General features: G+C 37.6%; 1 protein-coding gene across 2 annotated transcripts in view; it reads left to right on the forward strand.

Annotated features, from left to right (window-relative positions):
• Positions 1–8,522: 8,522 nt before the first annotated feature.
• Positions 8,523–25,475, forward strand: part of Vhl (von Hippel-Lindau protein) — a 39,828-nt gene continuing 22,875 nt past the window's right edge. Inside the window, exon 1 of one of the 2 annotated variants that reach the window (XM_090406379.1) lies at positions 8,523–8,650. The gene's annotated coding sequence lies outside the window, so the exon portion shown is untranslated. Of the gene's footprint in view, positions 8,901–25,475 lie in introns of both variants that reach the window. The other variant, XM_090406377.1, reaches the window with a different exon arrangement.

Consider the following 25,475-nt stretch of genomic DNA (forward strand, 5'->3'; position numbering starts at 1 on the left):
GTTTCATATAGCAATTTTTCGAAGGAATTACTCCATACTTCAAGGATATCTTTTTCTCAAGTTTTCATGTCACCTTTATCATCTCTAATTCTTTTTTGCAGCACTCTTTCCTCCATTTCTGAGCTTTTTCAACAACCTCCAGAATATCTTTCCACCTTCTTAATATTTATTATCTATGTTCTTGCTAACGCCTTCCCATGACTTTGTTTAGCTAGTTTTACACATTGTTCAGCATTCTTGCATTTGTCTCTATATTCTCTACAAGCAGGAGCTGACCTATTTGTCAGTAACTTTTGATATGCTTTCTTCTTCTCGTTAACTTCCTGTGACCAACATGGAGTTCTGATATTTCTATCCTTGCAGACTACCTCACCACATGCCTCTCTGGCAGAATCAATCAGTATTTTCTTCAGGGCTTGCCAGTGAATCTCCAAGGTTTGGTTCCTGTTCTCAAACTCTTTCAGTTTTTCTTCAATAATCTTTGTGTATTTTAGTCGACAGTTCACATCTGAGAGCTGCTCAACTTTTATTCACTTTAAAACTTTCTTACATGTTCTTCTTTTCAATATGAAATTCCATTTTATCCTGCTCAAGACTAAATGATCACTTCCTATTTCAAATCATGTGTACACTCGGGTGTCCTGCACCAGGGAGAAAACATCACTATCAACAATAACATAGTCAACGAGACTTTTCTTATTCCTTGCCTCTTCTCTCCATGTGAATTTGTGGACATTTTTATGTTGGAACATGGTGTTAGTAATAACCAGTCCATCTCTTGAACAGAAATGCATCAGATATTTGCCATTTTATTAGCTTTGCTCTTTTCTCCAAATTTTTCCCAAATATTTTTGTATGTCAGCCAATCATTTCCTACTCTGCTATTTAGATCCCCCAATAAGGACCATTTTTTTCATTGTGTCAATTGCTTGCTTTAAAGCCTCAAATTCCTCCACTTCTGCCTTAGTAGAAAATTCTGTGGGACCAGAGGCACAAATAAATCTAATTTTCCAGTTCCCCATTTTCGTATTTGCCTACACTACTCGAGACTGCCTGCCGTTCAAGAATATTAGCCTCGTATTTATTGTGTTGAATACTATGGCTACTTCTTTTACTTGATTATCATTGCCTGAATATAATATTTTGTATTTATTGCTCAGAAAGATCTCACCAGTATTTGTATTTTTTTTCCAGTCACCCTATTATGTCGATATGATACTTATCCAGTTCCTTAGCTAACTCCATTTCTTTGGCATTCTGGCTTCATACGTTGATAGTCCGATCTTGAACTCTGATGCTGAGTTAGGGTGGGTTTTATGATTTTTTCTAGTTGTGGATTTTTCGCTGTTTGACCTGGTTCCCTGGCGAAAACCACAGGGGCCTTGTTTAACTGGACGATGCCCTACCCGACATGAAATTCTGTCATGTTGTACCATCATTTTATGTTTTGATTTAAGCCAATAAGAATACAATTTGTTCAGCTAAATCCCAAATTTCCAGCCCATTCTCGTTCGTTCAGTATCCAGGTAGATACCTACCAGGGCGCACCACGAGAAGGTGAGGATTGGACATTAGGTCAGAAGCCCTGATTGGTTCTTCACATTCCTTTAAAGGCTATGTGAAGGTCTCTTCTCAGTTATATAGCTTTGATCCTTAAGCACCCAATATATATATATATATATTATTCTCCAATTGGGATAACAGGCCTTTTGTTCTGACTATTTGGTGGCAGCAAACTCTAACCTTAATTGTCAATGATAGCTCACCACCACTATCATTAATTTCCATAAGCATCCTGAAGAGAAGAGTACGGCGGCCAGTCGTAATGTCATGATTCCTTATTCTAAATCTAGAAATTCGACAGTATACCGCACAATTCTGGACAATAATGAGAGTTCTATGGTCGATTTTCTTGGATTGTGATGTTGAAACACGTTTTCGAAAGAAAAAAAGCTTGCTTCCCTGTTCTAAAGATAGACTACTTTAGGAACTTGCCAAAAATCCTAGAAAGAGCTTTGAGCTCTGCTAGTTGGTGAACTAAACTTGTAACGGTCTCTCTTCTAGCAATCCAGCGGTGCGGAAACATTTATTTCCACAGGACTACATAGACAGCTTTGCAACTCTTGTTTTTGTTTTAGATGTTTCATGGTCTCCAGTTCTGTAATGCGTTTATATTTTCAATATTTTGTAATTTTAAGTATAACAATATGACGCTTGTTTTGTGCAAAGGGAATAACGACGGATGCTTTGCTTGGAAAAACCTGAGTTCGATTCTCATCATAACGAAAGGAATCTTTATATAGTGAGTTACATGACCTCATACAAAGGTTGCAGGGTATTTCTCCCAGAAAGTCGTTTTTTTTTTTTTTTTTTTTTTGTTTCATGAAGGCAAATCTGCGCTAGTGCACGCAATTTACAAACAAAATATGGTGTTAGTGGCGGTAGATGGCATTGTGCAGGCAGGATAGTGCACATGGTGAATTGAGTGGAGTGCCCTCTTGCTTTGAATCCTTGGAGGTGACACTTAATATTTTATATACGAATTACCTACTTTTTTAAGTTTAAAAGCTTACTGATAGAATTGTCATGTCATGATTCCTTATTCATGGGATTCTTCATTCTTTATGAAGAACTTCTCTGCCTCTGAACAAATTATGAGAAATTTGATTTTGATGCTATTGAATCTAGTATTCGTGTAAACACGAAAGGTATGAAATTACCAAAATACTAAAACTTATTCTACAATTAGTTGTAAACCGTAGGTAATTTAGTGCGATGCATGAATAATTTCCAGGCCATCGTAGCAAATACTCAAAGGATATGAAAAATATATTAGCAACTTCTAGAAACGGTATTTGTGGAATGGTTCGGGGTTCAGTTTCCGAAATGACTTGAAGGACAAAACAAATTATCAAGGGGAAAAATTATCTTCACTATCGACAATGGCGTAGTATAAACTGGTTAGGAAACGTTCCTCTAGTCGGCGACTATAATCGATCCTAGGTCATTCCCTGGGTGATCTAGCGCTAAGGAGTTCAAACGCCACTTCACTGAGCTAGGATTCATTGCGGGAAGCTACTGCATATATTATAATCTACTATATTTATTTGTGTGTGTTTATTACCATTCCTAAATATTTTTGTATAAATCATATTATCATAAGGCTTGTGTAGCTCAGTGGAAGTGGCGCTTGCGTTCTCTGCGCTTGAAGTTAGACCTAGGTTCTAGTCTAGTCGCTGACTGGAGGAACTTTTCTAAGCCTATCTTCGACCCGTTTCCGAGTTCGTCGATCTCTGGCACAGGCAAGCGCGTTTTTCCTCCCGGAAACTCGGGTTTTTCGTCCCGTAAACTCAAGAAAATCGACCGTAGTACCCACATTATTTCAGACAGTGACATATCTTGTTAGGGTTAGGTACCAAGCGATGGCAGCACTTGTTTACCAACCTCTTTATCGGCTGCTGCTATAATTAGTGATAGACATGGGTCAATATATCTGATTGGCTACCGGGGGCGATTGAACTGCCAACTCAGTCTCCAAAAGCTAGATAGGGTATAAAGGCCTCGCCTACTCCCTATTAGGGAATAAGATATAAATATTGAAAGTGCTAAGAAAAAAGATGGCGGCTCGTGTGTTAGTATTTAGTGTCGTGTATTATGGATGATGAATTGGTTTGATATGTTTTTAGCGATTTATATTTATGCTTATTTATTAGTAATAGTAGTTAATTGCTTGCTACCATAAACAGTCACTTTATTGTCCATAGTGCTTTATCCAGGTAAGTCATTTGTAATTACAAGGGAAATTCGCTAGGCCTACAGCCGCTAGTATCGCCTTTGTTTCTTATAGTGACATTTTATTGCTGGTAGACACCTAAGAGTGTCGACGGGATTTGCTAGTAGACGTTCAAAAGTCCACAGGATTATCTTTACCTGCTCGGGACACCTGAGAAATCTCTACTCTTTCTCCATCTGTCTTGAAATGGCTAAACTTGTGAATGAAACCAAATTCGTGGAAGTATATAAGGAATTCCTCAGACTGGGAAAGCTGCTGAGTGATAATTGGCCGGGAAAAGTGAAATTGTATGACACGTTTCCCCCGAATGTGTCTCAGACGTTGCCGCTGAAGATCATTTAGAATCGGTGCCTTCTACTTCTTCAGACTTTGTAGAAGTGCGCGCACGTAAAAAGCGAAGAACAACAGATGAACCGCACAATGACTACTGAAATGGAACAGGATTCTCAGGGTTCGGACGCCGCTATTTCTCCCAAAGAAAAGGATATCTTTTCTTTGGGAGAAATAGCGGCGTCAATGTCCAATTTGCATAATGGCTTCATTAAGGCCAAAAACATGGATGAAGGCATAAAGATCCAGCTAGTGACAGACTATAGAAGGTTGTCCAAAGAACTGGACGACAGAGGCATCCAGTATCATACCTTTGCGCTGAGCTCCGAAATAAACTTAAAAGTAGTCCTTCGTGGTTCTGTGAAGACATTGACACAGCAGAAATAGCTGCTGACCTAAATTCTCAGGATCTGCCCCCAGTCAAAGTGAGCAGAATGTACAAAGCTGACAAGACTCCCATGCCATTGGTCCTTGTTGAGATTCATAAAATATACAAGGATATTTACAACTTAAAAACAGTCTGTGGTCTCATCGTCACACCGGAACCACTCCGTAAAAGATCATCCTCTGGGCAGTGCCACAGGTGCCAGAAGTTTGGCCATGCCCAGAATCTATGCAGAGCGGAATATATATGTTTAAAATGAGGAGACCGCCACCGAACCAATATCTGCACAAAGCCGAGGACTACCTCGGCCAAATGTGCCAACTGCAGTGGCCCTCATCCCGTGAACTACAAAGGATGTACTCAACACCCAAAGAACAGAGGGATGGAGGCAATCAATCAGCCCTCCTCCTTCAGCACAAGAACACCAGAGGCCCAGACATCAAAACCGGAGACTCAGCGGCCTCAGTCGGAGACCTACAATAATAGAGACACCCGAAAGCAAACAAGAAGCTATGCTGATGTGACCCGTACAACTAGACCAAATCCAGAACAAAATCAACCAACAGCACCTAAAAACCTAACAGCTGTTATTACGGCCTCACTAGCAAACATACTACAAAATTTCAGCCTATCCAACCCTACTGAAACCTCCACTAAAAGATTTCTTCGTGAAACACAGGTCATGCTCACAGCTCTCATAAATGAATAATAACAAACTCATTCCAGCATCTCTTCAGATAGTTGCGTGGAACGCAAATGGCCTTAAAAACAAAATTCTGGAACTCCGACACTTCACATCTAGGTATCAACCAGATGTTATTTTAATCAGTGAAACTCATTTAAAACCCTCAGACAATCCTAAAATAAGGGGCTATCACCTATACAGAAATGACAGACTACTCTACAGAGGCGGCGGCACTGCCATCTTTATAAAAAACTACATTAAGCACCACTCTGTGAGTATTCCTTCAACCACTAACCTTGAGATCACAGGAGTGGAAGTAGTCACTTGCTCCACTGGCAAACTGAAAATCTACTCAGCTTACAACCCTCCCCAAAAATCTCTACTTCACTCTGATTTTAATGCCATTTTATGCAGCAGAGAGCCCACCATTATTGCCGGGGATCTGAATTCCAAGCATCCTGTGTGGAATTGTACAACCACAAACAAGAATGGTTGCATCCTTTACAATTACTTAGGATCAAGCAACGCTGTTGGGGCAGGCCCCACCGAACCAACTCATCTCAGTACGTTCGGCACTGCTGACATCCTGGATATAGCTATCCTTCAGGATATTAAACTTCAATTCAGCATCATATCTATGGATGAACTATCATCCGATCACAATCCAATTCTACTACAGCTGGGAAATCAAGAATACCCATGTCCTCCTTCTCACTCCTACATTGCATGGGAAAGACTATCAGCAGCATTGAAGGATTATATTGGACCTGTTCCTCACTTATGCACAAAAGAAGAAGTAGGAACTGCAGTTACAAATCTCGCACAACAGATTAATTCTGCTATTGGACCTGTTCCTCACTTATGCACAAAAGAAGAAGTAGGAACTGCAGTTACAAATCTCGCACAACAGATTAATTCTGCTATAAAGGTAGCTTCCTCCTACAAATCTGCCCGCAAGCCAGATCGTTTGCCTGAAGACATCATGAACTTGAGCAGAGACAAAAACAGAGCTAGGAAAAGATACCGAAACACGTGTGCACCACAAGATAAAATACATCTAAACAGATTAAATGGGGCAGTAAGAGATGCACTCAAAGCCCATAGAGACCAAGTATGGGATGAAAAGTTATCCTCCATTTCACCTACTGATCACCTACTCCATCTGGGGACTACTGAAAACTATCAAAAACAAAGACAGATCCCTTCCCCCAATATTCTCTGACCAGGGCCTTGCTCACACAGATGTAGACAAAGCAGAAGTTATAGCACACAACTTAGAGGAGCAATGCAGGCCTTCGTATGGAAACCTTGACTTTGACCACATAAGGTTCACAGCACGGTCAGACACTCACTCAAATTTCCTATCTCCAGCACTGACCATATTGCACCAACATCACCTGCTGAGTTATGACATTATTAAAAAATTAAAGAACAGAAAAGCTCCTGGGCCAGCTGGCATTACTAATCGGGTGATTAAACTTCTGCCCCGAAAAGCAGTATTGCACCTGACCAGTATAATATAAATGCAATTTTAAGATTTCACTATTTTCCTTCCACCTGGAAACTGGCTGACGTTATTCCTATACATAGCTCAGGCAAAGACCCACACCTACCGCAAAATTATCGTCCAATCAGTCTTATCTCAAATCTGGGTAAGGTTGCAGAAAAGGTCATCCTCTCACGACTCCAAACCTCAGTAAATGACCTAAACATCCTCCCTAAAGAACAGTTTGGTTTCAGGCAACACCATAGTACTACCCAGCAAATCCACAGAATTGTGGAATACATCACCACCAGCTACAACTGGCACCAGTGCACAGGCGCTGTTTTCCTAGACTTATCCAAAGCATTTGACAAAATCTGGCATTTTGGACTCCTGCACAAACTTATCTCAGCCGGTACCTCACTAAAAATGGTTCACTTAATCCATTCATATCTTCAGAATAGATCAATGCAAGTAAAAATCAATGGTTCTACATCCTCCCAGCGCCACATCTTTGCTGGAGTGCCGCAGGGATCTCTACTGGCTCCATTGCTGTTTTCTATATACATGTCAGACATCCCACACAATCCGATGACTTCCATTTTGGCCCTGTATGCAGACGATACAGCAATACTAACCAGATCTCTCAAACCCCATTTCATTACCAGAAAGCTTCAAGAAAACATTCTAAAGCTGGAGGGTTGGTTCTCTAAGTGGAGATTGGAAGTCAACCCCCAGAAAAGCCCAGCCGTTTTTTTCTCAAAAAGGCCAAAGTCTCCTGTAGGAGATGTGTTACTATTCAATACTAAAATTACCTGGGTGTGATTCTCGACAAAAAGCTATCTTTCAATCAGCATACTAAGTCTGCATGCACAAAGGCATCTAAAGCCATAGCTCAGATCTATCCGCTAATTAATAGAAATAGCAAGCTCAGCAACAGAATCAAATTGCAACTATACCTGATGACAATTCGTCCTATAATCACCTATGCCTCTCCGGCCTGGAGCCACACCTCTAATGCTAACATTGTCAAAATACAGCGAGTGCAGAACAAGTGCTTGAGAATGATTCTGAACGCCCCGTGGTATGTTCGAAACAATCAACTCCACCGAGACACAAATATTCCCTATATTTTCTCTTTTCTACAATCCTTAGCATCCAAGTTTTTCCTAAAGACGTCCACACATCCCAACGATTTGGTTCAGCAAGCTGCAGCATACGATCCAACGGACATATTCAAATATAGAAGACCAAAAGCTATATTAGCTTTTGGTCTTCTATAATCTCCATGCCCTTTCAGGGCGAGCAATCTGCTCATAAATTTTACCTTCACTGTAACCACAACAGACAGTGGGGAATATGAAAAGCATCTTGCTTCACCCCTAAAGTCATAAATGTCGATTGTCAATTAGGGAATAAAAGGCGTTAGTTGATTTTTTTTTCATATTATCATAAAATTAATATTAGGACAATAGAAGGAAATGAATTGCGCAAAACATAATATTTAAGTGTAATAAATAATATTCCCTTTCTTATTTTGCTAACATTGCTGATAACGATATCATGTACACAGATAACATTTTTTGATTAAGCTGCATTCTGTTCTTCTCTTTGATCTGCATAATACTCATGCCAAGTTGCATACATGTATCAGATGGAATGTCCATTTCACAAAATCTGCATCAAGAAATATTAATATTATTCTATTAAAATAAAATTATGTGAAAAATTTTTTTTTTTCATATTATTACACACACACATACAGCTGAGTAGCGAAGTGGTAATTATTCGGCTAGTAGTGCAAAAATTAATTTCGTGTCGTACCTTTTTATTATCTAGCTCGTAATGGATTACACTGTACGCTGATACAGCTCCACCGAGAGGCTCGCTCCTTGCTTTGGTTAACCATCTATAATTTCCCGAAGGTGGAAGAGAAAGTGTGAAGATGCTGATCTTGTTCATAACAACATAAAAGTATAACATAACAAACTCGTGCTCGAATTTTTATAGTTCTGGACCTCCTGCGCTTATCTTGTACTTTTTTGTCGCTTAAATTTCACGAACTCGTTTGCTAGAGTGTATGTTACAAGTATGAGAGGCATCGTTTTTTCTCCTTGTTTGTTTGAGTCGCTGTGTAATGAGCTAAGTTTTGGTTTTAATTATTATTGAAATGAATTGTCTTACGCTATATTATGTAGATGACATTGTGGATTTAATATTTTAGGTAAGTTTAGTTTAAATGGAGTTTAATAGTTGTCCTTTGCACTTTTGTCAGTAATGACATGTACGAGTGTTTGTAGTTACGTCAAATGAAAAGCAAGTATAGACTTAACTTGTTTGATACCATCTCGGAATAAATTAATAATTATTAAAATTGTAACAGCACAAAAGTGCTCCTTGTGTATATTAATTTTCTGATAAATCTTCATGCAAGATTTACGAGAGAGAAAGTGAAAACCAATCCAACTCCAAACTTAAAAAGAAGCTTCTTGCTGGTTAAGTTTTTATTAAGGAGCAGTACAGGTTCTCAGACAGTTTTGGGAAAAGTGTTGATTGACAGCTATTAAAAAGCAACTGAAAATGTGAAGAACAAAGAACGTAATGAATTATTCAGTTGGCTTCTCCATAGCTTGAAACCTTGTTGAGCAGGCCCCTCTTACACATTATTACACGTCTATTCATACCTCACTCTCCAAACAGGAAATGTAGTCCTCACATCCCTGTTACTTTTTTTTTTTTACTGAATTTCCAAGGGAAATTGAAAATTTTTCTTTTGCATCTTTCTCTGAAACCTAGTAATAATTTAATAATAGTAAGACAGTAATTATAATAATTTACCCATTTTAATTTTTATCATCCAATTTTTGAAGAGTCTCCATACCCAGTTAACCAGCATGATGACCTGGGTTCAATTCCCCTTTAAGGAAGCAAACAGCCTTTATAAAAAATTGAACACGAGTTACCTAGTCACATATGAAGGTGGCAGGAGTTTTTTTCCTACTCCAAGAAACTCGAGGTTTATATTCTCTATAAACAAGCAAACCAGCCTGTTTTATGTAATTAACAGAAGACATTAGCCTCATAATAATTACAGAACAGCATATAGCAGCATTAAATTCCTTATATACTCTCATGGAGTGTATAGGGTGCTATGATGGTACTACATGAATATGTTTATTACAAAATGTATTAAATAATTAAAACAGTTGCAAATTATTAAAGTTCAAAAAGTATATAGGTAAGGTTTTGTTAATTCGTGAAAAATTTACAAGAGTAGATTTCACATCTTCATTGGGTGAAAAGGTTGGAGGTATTGCCTGAATGGGTGATTATGACCTGATAGTTGCAGTTGGTCAACCATTCTTGATATTTATTTTAACCTAATGAAGTGTGGATTATATATGACCAAGAATGTGTCTGTGGATTTCAAGAGAATTTTATTGATAATCATATTAAATTGTGAATTTGCATTAGAACTGTATAACAGAAGGAAAAAAGAAGTTTATAATAATTTCTTTGTTTAGTGGTATGTAAGGAGACATAACTCAAACTGGTGCTAGATTGATTTATATAAAATACAGAAGCCTTGTATATTCAGTTTAATGAAGGCTGATTCTCTGTTCTTAATTCTACACCATCTGTGTAAACTTGGACAGGACAAAATAAAACTTGGGAAAAAAAAACAACATTCAAATCCTTACCTTCTCAAATTTATAGGCTCAACAATTCATAAGATCTATAACCCATACACAACTGATCTATAAGATCAGTTGTGTATGGGTTCTAAACTGATTATTGTGGTTTCTAAGAAAAGAGTACAACTTAAGGAACCCCCCCCCCCCTGTACTCTGCTTCACCAATAAAATATATGGCATCACACTAGATGAATTGTGAATTAGCTTTGATATTTGTTGTTCTGCTCATGTATGTCCCCCAGAAAACTCTTTTCAGAATAAAAATTTTATACTGAAGATGACTTTTCTGGAGACTTACATGAGCAGAGCAAAAATATCAAAGCTAATTCACTTATTTCTAGTGAGAGAGAGAGATTCTAGAAATTATTATTGCCCCAAGACCTCATGGAATCAAAGACTCACCTGGGAGGTCCTTTTATCACACACACACAGCTCATCATACAGTGTCTTAAACACACTCAAACACCTTGCAGACACCACACTCTCAGGCAAGGTATTCCAATCATTTACAACTCTGCATGAAAAAAAACCTGCTTCTCACTTCCCTACTCACACCCTCTTTATACAGTTTCCAGGGATGACCTCTGGTTCTCCCCTGATCTCCCACTATTTTCTGTAGAACTTCTCCAGCATTGATCCTATAACAACCCCTTACTAACCTGCAGGTCTCTATCATATCTCCCCTCTTCCTGTCCACCAGACTGCAAATTACATCTTCTCAATCTTTCCTCATACTCGACATTCCAGAGGTCAGAAACTACCTTAGTCAGTTGCCTTTGGACCCTTTCCATCATCTCTTCATCCTTCTGAAAACCAGGTGACCAAATCTGGGCACAATAGTCCATGTGTGGCCTAATCATAAGCCTTATACAATGGAACAAGAATCTTCCTACATCTACAAGTCTGTGTCCTCCGCATCATTCCCAGAAGCCTTTGTTGTCGTCACAATTTTGGCTATGTGTCCCCTAAATTTCAGATCCTCATCCACTATCACCCCAGATCTCTTATTTCCTCTACTTCCAACAATATATTCTCACCAAGCATAAATTCTGCATCCCATCTTTGTTTTCCAAATTTTAAAACCTTACATTTTGCAACATGGAACTCAAATCCCCATTTCCGTGCCCAATCACTCAACTTATTCAAGTCTTCTTGTAAAGCCACAACATCTCTACTCTTCATGGTTAGTCCCAAATTTGCATCATCTGCAAACAACTGAATATCTCCATCCAAATCTTCACCAATATCATTAATATACAAGTTAAACAGTAATGGCCCTAAAACAGACCCCTGAGGCACTCCACTAGTGACTTTCCTTTTCCTGAATATTGCTCCCCCATAACAGCTTGTTGATACCTATAAGATAGCCAGTCTCCAATCCAATGCATTAATCTAATATCCAACCCCATCTGCTGTAGTTTAACTGTCAACTTATGAGGTAATCTATCAAAAGCCTTTGCAAAATCCAAGTATATTACTGTGTATCCTTCTCCTCTGTCCAAGAAAGCAATCACTTTATTGTAATAAGTAAGTAGATTACTAAAACTTGACCTCCCTTTAGCAAATCCATGCTGTCCATCAAAGATAATACCATTGTTGTCAATCCAGTTCTGGATCCTAGTTCTCACAAGCTTCTCCAACAACTTAACCACAATCCCTGACACACAGATAGGCCTATAGTTTGATGCTTGAGTTCGATCACCTCCTTTATGAAGTGGCACAATCTTGCCCTCTTTCTACTCCTTAGGAACTTGACTGAGTGTAAGACTTGTGTTTAAAAAATATGTCAAGGCAGGTGTCAACTCCCTGGCACATTCCTTCAGAATATGTGGTTATATATTATCAAGTCCCACAGCCTTATTAACATCTAGTTTGCTCAACTCCCCATACACCGCTTGCTCACTTACAGTCAGTCTCTGCTCCCCATCACCAACTGCTCTCCTCTCAATCTCTCCATGAAGTCACATTCACAAGATTGAAAGACCTTCATGAACTGCTCATTAAGTATCTCCACCACACATTCTGCAACAGCTGTCTTTATGCCGTTTTCTCCAATCTGTCATCCTTCCATAATTATTATAATAAATTTAGTTTAATCCTTTATCCAAATGTAAGCAAACAAAGTTTGCACCTAAAAAATATTTTCAGGACTGAGGTAAGGTGGTACAATACTTTGGCAACTCGCAGCAAAAGTTGAACAAACTCTCATCACTCCTTGTCTCAGTATCTCCCATAATGCAACTTGTATAGGTAAATTTGCTCTCTCCTATTGCTTCTGCCTTAGTATCACCACTTCTGGGTCTACCTCCCACTGACGAGACCTCAATAAAGGTCAAAACCAGTATGGGTAGTGGCTCTTACCTTAATGCATAGCATTATACATGTCTGCAAGGAGATGTGCTTTGCATTATGGGAGACACTGAGACAAGGAGTGATGAGAGCTTGGTCCACCTTTGCTTTGAGTTGCCAAAGTATTGTACCACCTTACCTTAGTCCTGAAGATATTTTCAGGCGCAAACTTTGTTTGCTTACACTTGGATAAAGGATTAAACTAAATTCATTTAGTCTAATCTAACCAAGTGAATAATAAACTCCATAATCATTCTTTCTTTTCCTGACTACATATCGAAAGAACTCCTTAGGATTCTTTTTGGCTTCATTAGCTAACTGCTCTTCATACTCACTTTAGCTATCCTTGCCAACCAAGTCACCGCCTTGCCTGGTCTTTGTAAACCTCTTGGAATTGGTTATTTCCACTTCTCTTATGCTGTCTCCATAATGCCCTTTTTCTCTGTATTGCATGCTTAATCTCTTTATTCATCCATCTCACACCTACCTTATTTAACCTTCTCACCATTGGAATACATTTAGACATTCTATCTACTAGATAGTTTTTGAAAATCCCCCAAGCTGCATTGATCTCTTTTCCAGCTAACTCCTCATTCCATGCTACATCTGCAAGCTGTTTCCTGAGCGCTTCATAATATCACCCCTCCCCCGTAGTTCCACATATACCCTTTTCTCATAGAGATCCTCACACTGCTGGCAATCACCCAGGTAATCACCTCATGGTCACTCTCACCAATTACCTCATTTATAATTACATCCTCTGATGAGATGACCAAATCCAAGACCCTGAATCCTTGCTTGCCCTCTGTTACATACTATCTGAGGTAGTTATCCCTCAAAAACTCAACTCATTTTCTTTACTTCCAATTGCTATAGTTTGCCCACTGTTTGTAGGTCTCTGCTTGGCGTTTTGCCAAGAATAGTCTATTCATGCTGAAGGGGAGAAAGAAATGAAGGACGTTTGAATTGGTTACCAACATGCAAAATCACGTGTTTTATAGGTAAAATTTTCCAACTGTTATACAAGCAACATAGTTAACTACAATAATCATAAAAGAGAAGTTAATTTTCCGACCTGTAATAATAAAGAACTCATTCCACAATACAGACCGATTACCCTATTATCGGAATGGATTCTCCTTTTTCTGACATGTGCAGAAGTGTCGAAGGATCTCTAATTGGTGGGCGAACTAAATCTCATCATTCCAGTCTATTTTGCCATAATTAAAATTGCCCATAATATCACCCTTTTCTTATTTGTTTGACTAATTTGATCATACATTTCATTATCACCACCATCCACATTACCTGGTCTATAACAACATCCAACCAAGTATTTGATTCCATTCACCTCTATCTCACACCCTACTGCCTCAAAACCACTGGCACTATTTCCCTCTTGCATCTCTACTTTGTATGGACATAACTCTTTCTCTATCATCAATGCTATTGATGATAGAGAAATCCCTCCCTTTTTACCCCTTCTATCCTCATGAAACACATCATACCCTTCCATCTCTATTCCTGTCAGGATGTCATCCTCTTCCAACCATATCTCACTTATTCCAACAATCTTTGGGTGAACAGACACAATTAGTGCAACCATTTCATCTGCCTTATTTCTTATACTTATAGCATTTGTATACAAAGACAACAGCTCATTTCTGGATCTACAGCTAGTTCCACTGATACCACTCATTCGATGTGATCTCTCCATGCTCGACTGGGGCCATTTCCTTTTCTGCTTATTCATTTTAGAACCCTCTTGATCCCAGGTCATCTCATTCCTTTCCTGTCTACACATCCTCTTGGAGCATCCACTTTTCTCACGCTGTGTATCCCTGTCCACCCTGAGCCTCCCCATTTCCCTGTTCCTCTTGCACACCCATTCTCTCATTTTGTATACTCATGCCACTGACTTCCCCATTCATAACCACCTCTTCAATCTCTCTCCTGCTCTTCCTCATCACTTCTCACTTGATCTGATTCATTCTCTCTACTCACTTCTCTACCTTTCAGCAGCAGTCTCCAAATGAATCATTCATTTCTAGAATGAGGATTCCTTAATATATTCACCAGTTTTTCCCTCCCTTCTTGGTAACAATTACATGTAGCATAATTTTGATTTCATTGCATGGGCTCCAGGTGCTATCTTCAGCCACTTTGATAACCAACGAGACAGTAGGTGATTTCAGCCTGAGTAATCCATATATAAAAATCATTTTATTTTTACATTTTTGTGAGTCTTTATTTTAATATGCAATATTTAAAAAGTCTGATCATACAGTTATGTCACTTAATGAATGCATGTTTATTCATTATTCACAAACGAAATTATCGATGCATGCCATGAATATGAAACCCACCCCCTAATAAAATAAAAAATGAGTTGTGTATAATGCAAATCTTCCTTAATTCTTAAATTTGCAACACAATTTAAATATTGTCTATAAAAGTGGAAATAAAACTGCATTGTGTTATACTAATTTATTGTTATTTTGATTCTGCTTTTTAGGAATCCATGACTGCAGTGAGTTACTTATTCTAATACAGATCACAAAGAAAACTGATTGTATTCTTAAAGATTAGAGAATGAGTTAGAAAGTTGACGTGAAAGATATTTCACATCAACTTGAGAGTGTGGTAGAATGTTGGAAATCAAGCCTTAGACAAAATGCCATGCATCTAGAAATTGGAGAGCTTGAAAAGTGCTTAACAAAGAGTAGGGAAGGTATGAAACAAAACATGCAAAGAATTAATGGAAGGCTCAAGAAAGAGATGAAAACATGATACATTAATCCTTCGATTAATGCACCCCCGATTAGTGCGTCATTTTTTTTTTCAATACCCAAATTCGATTAGTGTGCCTATATACATCTTAAAAATAAATAGTACAGATTTTAAAAATGTTCTATGTATACATTTTTATGGCTAACTATTTTAAAAAATCACTCACCAGAATGAAATAATTTAGTTACCGATTTAAAACATTTTACAAAGTTATTTTTAATGGCATACTACACAACTTCCATGTACACTCTGTATACTATGTTCCAAATTTTACCTCCAAAATTTATGTTGTCTGCTATTGTACGTGCACAGATTCAAAATCCTTTGAAACTTCTGCGCATGTCACAAAAAAGAGTCCATTCCGATAATAGGGTAATCAATCCTTCTATGATGAGTTGTTTATTATTACATGTCAGAAAATTAAATTCTCTTTTATGATCGTTGTAGTTTTAAAGTGGTAACTGTTTTGCTTGTATAACAGTTGGGAAATTTTATCTATAAAGCTTGTGATTTCGCGTGTTGGCGACCAATTCGTACGTCCTTCATTTCTTTTTCCCCTTCAATGATAACGTCCAAGAGTTAATTAAATCTCATTCTGAAGAATTGAGTGATTCCAACCTGCTAAATTTAGATGCACAGCGGGAAGATCCCGAAGAATAGGAAGAAAATTTAACCACTGATAGTCAGCCAAAAGAGATTTCACAGAAACAATTTGAAAATATTTTTCGCGAAGTTTTTAAGCAGCTTTTAAGTTTTTAAGTTTAGAGCCTGACCCTGATGAAAAGAGAAGCAGTAAAATTTGCAGAAGAGTAGAAGAGGCAATAGGACCATACTGTCAGTTGTATGAAAAAAAGAAACAAAATGCCCACCAAACTACATTAGCTCAATTCTTTGTAAAGAAGTAGAATAATAAAATTTATATTCTGAATATGTTTTATTGCCTTTCAGCTTCATGGTTTTCCTTTAACTAGGTCCTGAGACATACCTTACTTCTTTTATAAAAAAATTAATGTTCAAAAAAGAAATTTGAGGAACGAATTATACATTTTCCCATGGGTTATTATATTCGATTAGTGCATTTTCGATTAATGCACCTGTTTTAAAGAACACATTACGTACACTCATCAAGGGATTGCCGTAGTTGTATATAATGATTCCATGATTATGGGTATATGTACTAGACCACTGAGCAATGAAAACGTCTTTTTCTAGCATGTAATGATGTATGACATGACTAAAGCAATAAGTAGAATGAGTTGACAGTGTTGGTTGGAAAGAATTTTAAAAAAGTTATGAGTATGGTATGAAAGAGTTGTGGAGTAAGGCAAAACAAAAAAGAAAAAGAAAAAGAGTCAAGATTGAATCTGTTGCAGGAATGAACTAACAAAGAGAGCTGTAATTGCAAATGTTCAGTACATAGATGGCATTGATGGACAAAAGGATCTGTACATGCAAGATGGACTGCACTTAAGTGCATGAAGAAACTGATATTCATTGAAAGAATGAAAGTTAACAATCAGAGAAGTTGTTGGAAGTTTTTCCCACTTGGTTATATTATAAATTAAAGATGCCAAGATATAATAGCCTGAATGGCAAAGAAATGGAGCTAGCTGAGGAATTAGATAAGTACCAGATTGACATAATAGGGGTGACTGAAACAAAAAAGACCAAAACTGGTGAGATCTTTCTGAGCAATAAATACAAAATGTTATATTCAGGCAATGACAATCAAGGAAAAGGAGTAGCCATAGTATTCAACACAAAATACGAGGCTAATCTTCTTGAATGGCAGTCAGTCTCAAGTAGAGTAATGTGGGCAAATATGAGAATGGGTAACTGGACAATGAGACTTATTTGTGCCTATGGTCCCACAGAAGGTTCTACTAAGGTAGAAGTGGAGGAATTTTTTGAGGCTTTAGAAAAAGCAACTGACACAATGAAAAAGGAAAAGTTGGTCCTTGTTGGGGATCTAAATAGTAGAGTAGGAAATGATTGTGAGACATACAAAAAATATTTTGGGAAAATTTGGAGAAAAGAGCAAAGCTAATAATAATGGCAAATATCTGTTGGATTTCTGCTCAGGACATGGACTGGTTATTACTAACACCATGTTCCAACATAAAAATGTGCACAAATTCACATGGAGAGAAGAGGCTAGGAATAAGAAAAGTCTCATTGACTATGTTATTGTTGATAGTGATGTTTTCTCCCTGGTGCAGGACACCAGAGTGTACAGAGGATTTGAAATTGGAAGTGATCACTATTTAGTCTTGAGCAGGATAAAATTGAATTTCATATTGAAAAGAATAACATGTAAGAAAGTTTTAAAGCGAATAAAAGTTGAGCAGTTCTCACATGTGAACTGTAGACTAAAATACAGAAATATTATTGAAAAGAAAATGAAAGAGTTTGAGAACAGGAATCAAACCTTGGAGATTCAGTGGCAAACTCTGAAGGAAACATTGATTGATTCTGCCAGAGAGGCATGTGGTGAGGTTGTGTGCAAGGATAAAAAAACCAGAACTCCCTGGTGGACACAGGAAGTTAAAGAGGCAGTGAAGGAAAAGAAGAAAGCATATCAAAAGTTCCTGACAAATAAGTCAGCTTTTACTATTACAGAATACAGAGACAAATGTAAGAAAGCTAAACAGTGTGTAAAACTAGCTAAACAAAAGTCATGGGAGGACTTTGGCAAGAATATAGAAAATAAATATCAAGAAGGTGGCAAAATATTCTGGAGGTTGTTGAAGCTTAGGAATGGAGGAAAGAGTGCTGTAAAAGGAATTAGAGATGATAAAGGTGAAATGAAAACAGGAGAAAAAGATATCCTTGAAGTATGGAGTAATTACTTTGAAAAACTGCTAAATGAAACAAGCAGTGATGACAGCACAGTGATAAAAAAAACACTGACCAGGCATGCAGTCAGGAATACATATCCATACTTGAAGTAGAAAAAGCCATCAAAGGCTTGAAATGTGGAAAGGCAGCAGGAGTAGATGATATTCGACCAGAAATGCTGAAGTATGGTGGTATAAGAGTCTTACAGTGGCTGCACTGCATAGTTCAGAAAGCCTGGACAGAGGGACGAATTCCTGATGATTGGAGTAGAGCTCTCATAGTACCCATATATAAAAAGGGAAATAAAACTGAATGTGAGAATTACAGAGGTATTTCCCTACTGAGTGTTCCTGGCAAGATCTATGCAAGTATACTTGAGAAACGGTTGAGAAGAATTGTGGAAGAAAAGCTTGGTGAAGAACAAGCTGGATTCAGGCCAAATAGAGGCTGTCAAGATCAGATCTTCACTTTACGACAAATAGTCGAGAAAGCATGGGAATATAACAAAGATCTGTATTTAAGTTTTGTCGATTTGGAAAAGGCATATGACAAGGTGCCAAGAGAGAGAGAAGCTATTCAATACGCTGCAGTTATATGGTGTCAATGGGGCATTATATCAAGCAATACTTAGTCTTTATTTGAGTTGTGAGTCAGCAGTTAGAATCGAAGGAAGTACAGGAAGATGGTTTAATGTTAAATCTGGTGTGAGACAAGGATGTACATTATCTCCTCTGTTATTCATTATCTATATGGATAACATTATGAAGGAATGTGGTATTAAACCTGATATCAAAATTGGAGATGTTAATGTCAGCTCTTTGCTTTATGCGGATGATGTTATACTTCTAAATAAATCCGCTACAAGTCTGCAAGATTCTCTGACTAAATTGAATAGCTGTTGTAATAGATATGGTATGAAGGTCAGCAATAAAAAGACAAAGACAATGAAAATAGGCAGAATCATTGAAAATGTCAACTGTGTTGTGAATGGAGAACCTGTGGTACAAGTAAAACATTTCAGCTACTTAGGCACAATTTTTACTGAAGATGGTAAACTAAATATAGAAATAGACAATAGAATCAGCAAAGCTGGTATCGTGGGAAGTCAGTTGAATAAATTCATATGGAATAAGAAAGAAATTAGTCGGAACACTAAATTAGCTGTATACAAGACTGTGTTCAAACCAATTTTAACTTATGGATCTGAGAGCTGGGTCAGAAGTAAAACACTTGACCAAAGACTAGAGACCGCAGATATGAGAGTCCTGAGAAAGATTAGAGGCGTGAACAGATGGCATCAATGGCAATATCATATTAAAAATGAGGATATTAGGAAAGAACTTGACATTGTCAGCATCCAAGAATGCGTTAGCAGAGCTAATCTCAGATGGTATGGTCACTTAAATAGAATGGGAGAGGAAAGATTAGCAAAACAAGTGTTCTCTGCCAGGTTGGCAGGAAAACGACCCAGAGGAAGACCAAGATATAGGTGGATTGATACGGTACAAAGTGCCTTAGACGATAGAAATATAAGATCTGATAATGTTGGAGTCTTGACAAGTAACAGACTGATTTGGAGGAAAATTGTAGATAGGAAGTTAGTAATGATATAATTTTTTCATGTAGTACTGTCATATCCTGTACACCCCTTGAGGGTACATGGCAGGAATTTGATGATGATGATGATGAGATATAATATTCTTGGTTTAATTCTTTATTATTATTATGTTACACCTCTAGGGAATCCAAAGACTCATTGAGGGAGGACACCTACTCTACAACACTGTCTCCACCAACTACATCAACACCATCTACCACCTACTATCACCACTAGTATTTTCAGAGACAGTTGCAAACATCCATGTCCACAGCAGGATTCAGACCCGCAGCCTTTTGGCTGAAGAGCAAATATCACTCAGCCAACCAGGCCAGCAAGTTCTGAAATATTTCCAGAACAGGACAACTCATATATAGAAGCTAATGACTGCACATCACTTGTCTTAGTATCCTATAATGCAAAGCACATATCCTTACGGACATGTATAATGCTATACATTATGGGAAGGGTCACTACCCAAATCAGTTTCAACCTTTATTGAGGTCTCATCAGCAAAGGTTGAAACAAGTCTGGGTAGTGACCTACCCATAATCATGGCATTATACATGTCCATAAGGATATGTGCTTTGCATTATGGGATACTAAGACAAGTGATGCAAAGTCATTAGCTTCTATATATGAGTTGCCCTGTCCTGAAAATACTTCAGGTGCAAACTTTGTTTGCTTATACTTGGATAAAGGATTAAACAAGAATATAATATCTTGGCATCTAATTCATAATATAACCAAGTGGGAAAACTTCTAACAACTATCTCTAATCCAGAGAATTTTAATAATAAGGTGTGACACCTTTTGGCTACTTGTATATGGAAATATTACTTCAACCTTGGTATCACCTCTGCATCTCCACCCACTGATGAGACCTCAAAGGTCAAAACCAGTCTTTGTGGTTTTGACCTTTGATATTCCCATAATGCATAGCATTATATATGTCCATAAGGATATGTGCTTTGCATTTTGGGATACTAAGACAAGTGTTGTGAAGCCCACTCTTCTCTGAACCCTTTCCAACATATCCTCATCACCATGAAAACCTGGCAACCAAATCTGTACACAATAATATGAGGCCTGATCAAGGCATTATACAATGGAATCATAACTTCTCTATTTCTGCATGTCAGGGTCCTCTGCATCATTGTCATTATTCGATGTGATGTCTTCATAATTTGTGCAATGTGGCCCCTGAATTTCAGGCCCTTGTCCACCATCACTCCTAGATCTCTAATTCCATTAAAGTTTCTCTACCAAGTGTATACTTTGCATCCCATCGTTGCTTACCAAATCTTAAAACCTTACACTTTGTAACATTGAACTGATAGTTCCACTTACCTGCCCATTCATGCAATCTATTCAAGTCCTCTTGTAAGTCAATAACATCCACTTGACTCTGCATTGCTCTCCCCAGTTTTGCATCATCTGCAAACAGCTGGATATCAGTAGTTAAACCCATCTCAATATCATTAACATATAAATTGAACAACAATGGTCCCAAAACTGACCCCTGCAGTACACCACTAGTGACCTTCCTCTTACAGGATACCACACCCCATATACAACTTTCTGATACCTATTCAACAGCCAGTCACTGATCCAATTCAGAAGTCTGTTATCCAATTCCATCTGTTTCAATTTATTTAAGAGCTTGTTGTGTGGCAGTCGTGTCGTGTGCCTTTGCAAAATCTAAGTATGCCACTGTATATGCATCTCTCCTGTCTAAGGTATTTGTCACCTTATTATAGTACATAAGTTAGTGAATAGTACATAATCTCCCCTTAACAGACCCATGCTGATAACCACAGAGAATATTGTTATTATCAACCCATTTCTATATCCTACTTCTCACCAATCTCTCCAGGACTTTCACCACAACTCCAGATATACAGACCTGCCTATAATTTGAAGCTACAGCCTTATCACCACCTTTATGCAGTGGAACAATTTTACCTTCCTTCCACTCCCTTGGAACCTGTGCTGTTGTAAGACGTTTATTAAACAGGCATGCCAACGGTACTGCCAGTTCTCTGGAACATTACCTTAAGGTGCATGGTGATATGACATCACACCCTATTGCCTTAATGACATCAAGGTTGTTTATTTCCTTAAATACCTCCTGCTCACTCACAATTAACCATCCCCTCCTATGTCCTCTACACTAAATTTCCTCATGATTTTGCCCTGATCAGGATGAACTATCCTTATAGTTGATCAGTGAATACTTCCATAATGTCTTCTGCAGTTACCATTCTACCACTTTCATCCCTTAACTTAATCTCACTATGATCATTCTTCCTTCTACTTGCCACATATCTAAAAAAACTCTCTAGGGTTTTTCTTTGCCTGATTTGCCAATTTCTGCTCATATTCTACCTTTGTTTTCCTTACTGAGTCACTCTGTTGGCTTGTTCTTTATACTCTTCATGTGACTGATTATTACCATTATTCATCTTGTACTTCCTCCAAAGTCCTTTCTTTTTCCAGATTTCATGCTTAGCTCCACACTCATCCATTTTACAACTACCTTATTCAGCCTTAAGGGAAATATTATTATTGTTAGACACCTCCAGGGAGTGCTAAGACTCATCGAGGGAGGGCACCAACTCTCCGTCTCCACCACTCAATCTCATCCACAAACTGTCTCATCTACTGTCCACCATCACCACTATTATTTTCACAGACAATCACAAATATCCATGCCCACGGCAGGATTCGAACCCGCATGGAGAGCAGATACGCTAACCACTCGGCCAACCAGGCTGAGTGGTTAGCGAAATATAGATTACACTATGAAAGAAAGTGATATTAAACCTAATATCAAAATGAGATAACAGTCTATTCTCTTTGCTTTATGCAGATGATGTTATACTGTTAAATAATCCAACACATATTGTCAGAATTTCTTAATAAAATTGAATAACTGCTGTGACAAATTTGAGACAAAAATCAGTGACACAAAGATAGACATGAAAACATTAGTTTCAACCTGAATGAAAAACCTGTAGAATAAGTAAACCCTTCAGCTACTTAAGCAAATTTTTAGTTAAAATAAAACAAATTAAATTTTTTCAGAATTCTTTAGTTTCCAGGAGAGCAAGCTGATGTATGGTATATTCATTGCTAATGAATATAAAGCGATATAACCCTTGGGGTTGTCCTGTGTCTCTCTGTTGTTTTGAGGACGGCGGTATAGTTGTTTATTGATAGTTTTTGAAGAGTAACCATTATTTATGAAGGTTCTTTTAAGATGTTGTAGTTCATTTTTTATTGGCAGAGTACTAGACCTGGCATAATTAGCCAGAGTGGAGATGATACCTAAATTTTATGCTGGATAGTGGTATGAGGATGCATGCAGGTATCTATCCGTGTGCATTGATTTTCTGAAGATCGAGATTTTTAAGGAGTCAGACATCTTAGTAAGTTTGATGTCTAAAAACAGCAGAGGTCCATTTTCTTCAATTTCGATGGTAGACTTGATGTCTGGGTGGAAGTTGTTTAAGTGATCTAAAAAATGTGAAGATTATCTATACTATATTCCCAAATAAGGAATATGTCATCCACTTAACAGAGCCAGATTTTAGGTTTAAATGTAGCAATAGAGATGGCCTTTTCTTCGAAATCCTCAAAAAATGTTGGCTAGTATTGGAGACAGGGGGCTGCCCATTGCTAATCCCTTATTTTGTTTATAAATTTTTTCTTCAAACTTAAAGTAGCCTGAATTAATACAATGTGAGAGCAGAGCAAACATCTTTTTTTTTGAGATCTTGTTACTTAAAATATTGAGAACCTCTTGAGTTGGAACATTTGTGAAGAGTGCCACTACACTATACAGGGTGTTCGGGATAAATTTGACAGTTTCGTAAGGAAAAAGAAAATCTTCTTTGTATCTATTAAATTTAATGAATTGACAAAAAAACATTACAGGCAGAGTTAATTACAATACTATCAACAAGATTTACTCAAAATAACCACCATTAGCATCGATCACAGCTTCAATTCTGCTTCGGAACCTCGAACAAGCTGATGCTACAGTCTCCCTGGGAAGGGCCGCAAAAACTGTTTTAATTTTATCCATTAACTGGGCTTTTGTATTACTGGAAGTGCGATTGGTGTCTTTTTCAACTGCGCCCAATACAAAATAATCCATGGGGTTAAGGTCTGGGGAGTTTGGAGGCCAAACATTTGGACTGGTGAAGTCGTAGAAATTTTCAGACAACCATTTTTGACTTTTCCCAGAGGTGTGGCAAGGGGCCGAATCCTGCTGCCATACATACGGCCTACCATTGGCTACCCTTGTTATCCAGGGCTTGACTACAGTTAGCAACTCCACGAACAAAGCCCGAATTCCAATGCCAGGGTTCTTCAACACCTGTTCCTGCAGATTTGCGAGGAATTCTGCTGTACGAACGCAATCAGATCGTCTGCTAGGGATCTTTCTTCTTGCTACATCCTCGTAGTCACCATTGCAAGTCTCTAGTTCATGCCTGATTGTTTTTACTGTATTCAGGGAGCATTGGGCAGCAGTCGTAATATCCTTATTTTGATGGCGGGCACGAATCATCATGATACAAGTTATTCTCTTCCATGATTCAGGTGGGTTCCAGCTATCCATCCTTTCTGACATCTTGTATATGAATGAAGAAGGGTCCAAACTTTTAAATGAAGAGAAGTGTGTGTTAATACATGTAACTTACGGAAAAATATAATTAATTATAAATATGTCAAATTTATCCCGAACACCCTGTATGTGTGTGTGTGTGTGTGTGTGTGTGTGTGTGTGTGTGTGTGTGTATGGAGATTGATTTACTCGGTTGTTATACATATTTTTAAAAAGAATTGAATGACTTAAACTGAGAGAAAAGGAAAAAAAAAAAGGTTTATTATTATCACACAACCAGTTTCAGTTTTTTGACAGCCTTTGTAAGGTGCACATTATAAAAGCAATAACCATTAAACATGGAAGAAACAACTGTAAACATCACAGAAAGTAAATGTATATATTTAATGTTAAAACGTTGCAGTCACCATATTCAAAGCTGCTGGTTTTGAATATGTTGACTGCAATGTTTTAACGTTAAAAATATATACATTTACTTTCCGTGAGTTTACAGTTGTTTCTTCTATGTTTAATGGTTATTTCTTTTATAATGTGCACCTGACGAAGGCTGTCAAAAAGCTGAAACTGGTTGTGTGATAATAATAAACCTTTTTTCCTTTTCTCTCGATTTAAGTCATTCAATTCTTTTTAAAAATATATACATACACACACAGAAGTATGTGTAATTCATATTCTTAATATAGTTCATATTCAAAAAAAAAAAAAACTTTTTGTACATAGCCCATCTCTTACCCTATTCATTATCTCATTATCATTATATACTTACTAGATAGGGTGACAAGGTGGGGAAAAAACAGCTTCAGTCTTGCAAATAATAATGAAATGAATATCAACCACACACACACATAATGATTTTATATATTCTTCAAACTGAAAAACAGAATCAAACAACAACAA

Source organism: Typopeltis vanoorti, chromosome 16, assembly GCF_054136105.1.
Source record: "Typopeltis vanoorti isolate ZY-2024b chromosome 16, IOZ_Tvanoo_1.0, whole genome shotgun sequence".
NCBI lineage: Eukaryota > Metazoa > Arthropoda > Arachnida > Uropygi > Thelyphonidae > Typopeltis > Typopeltis vanoorti.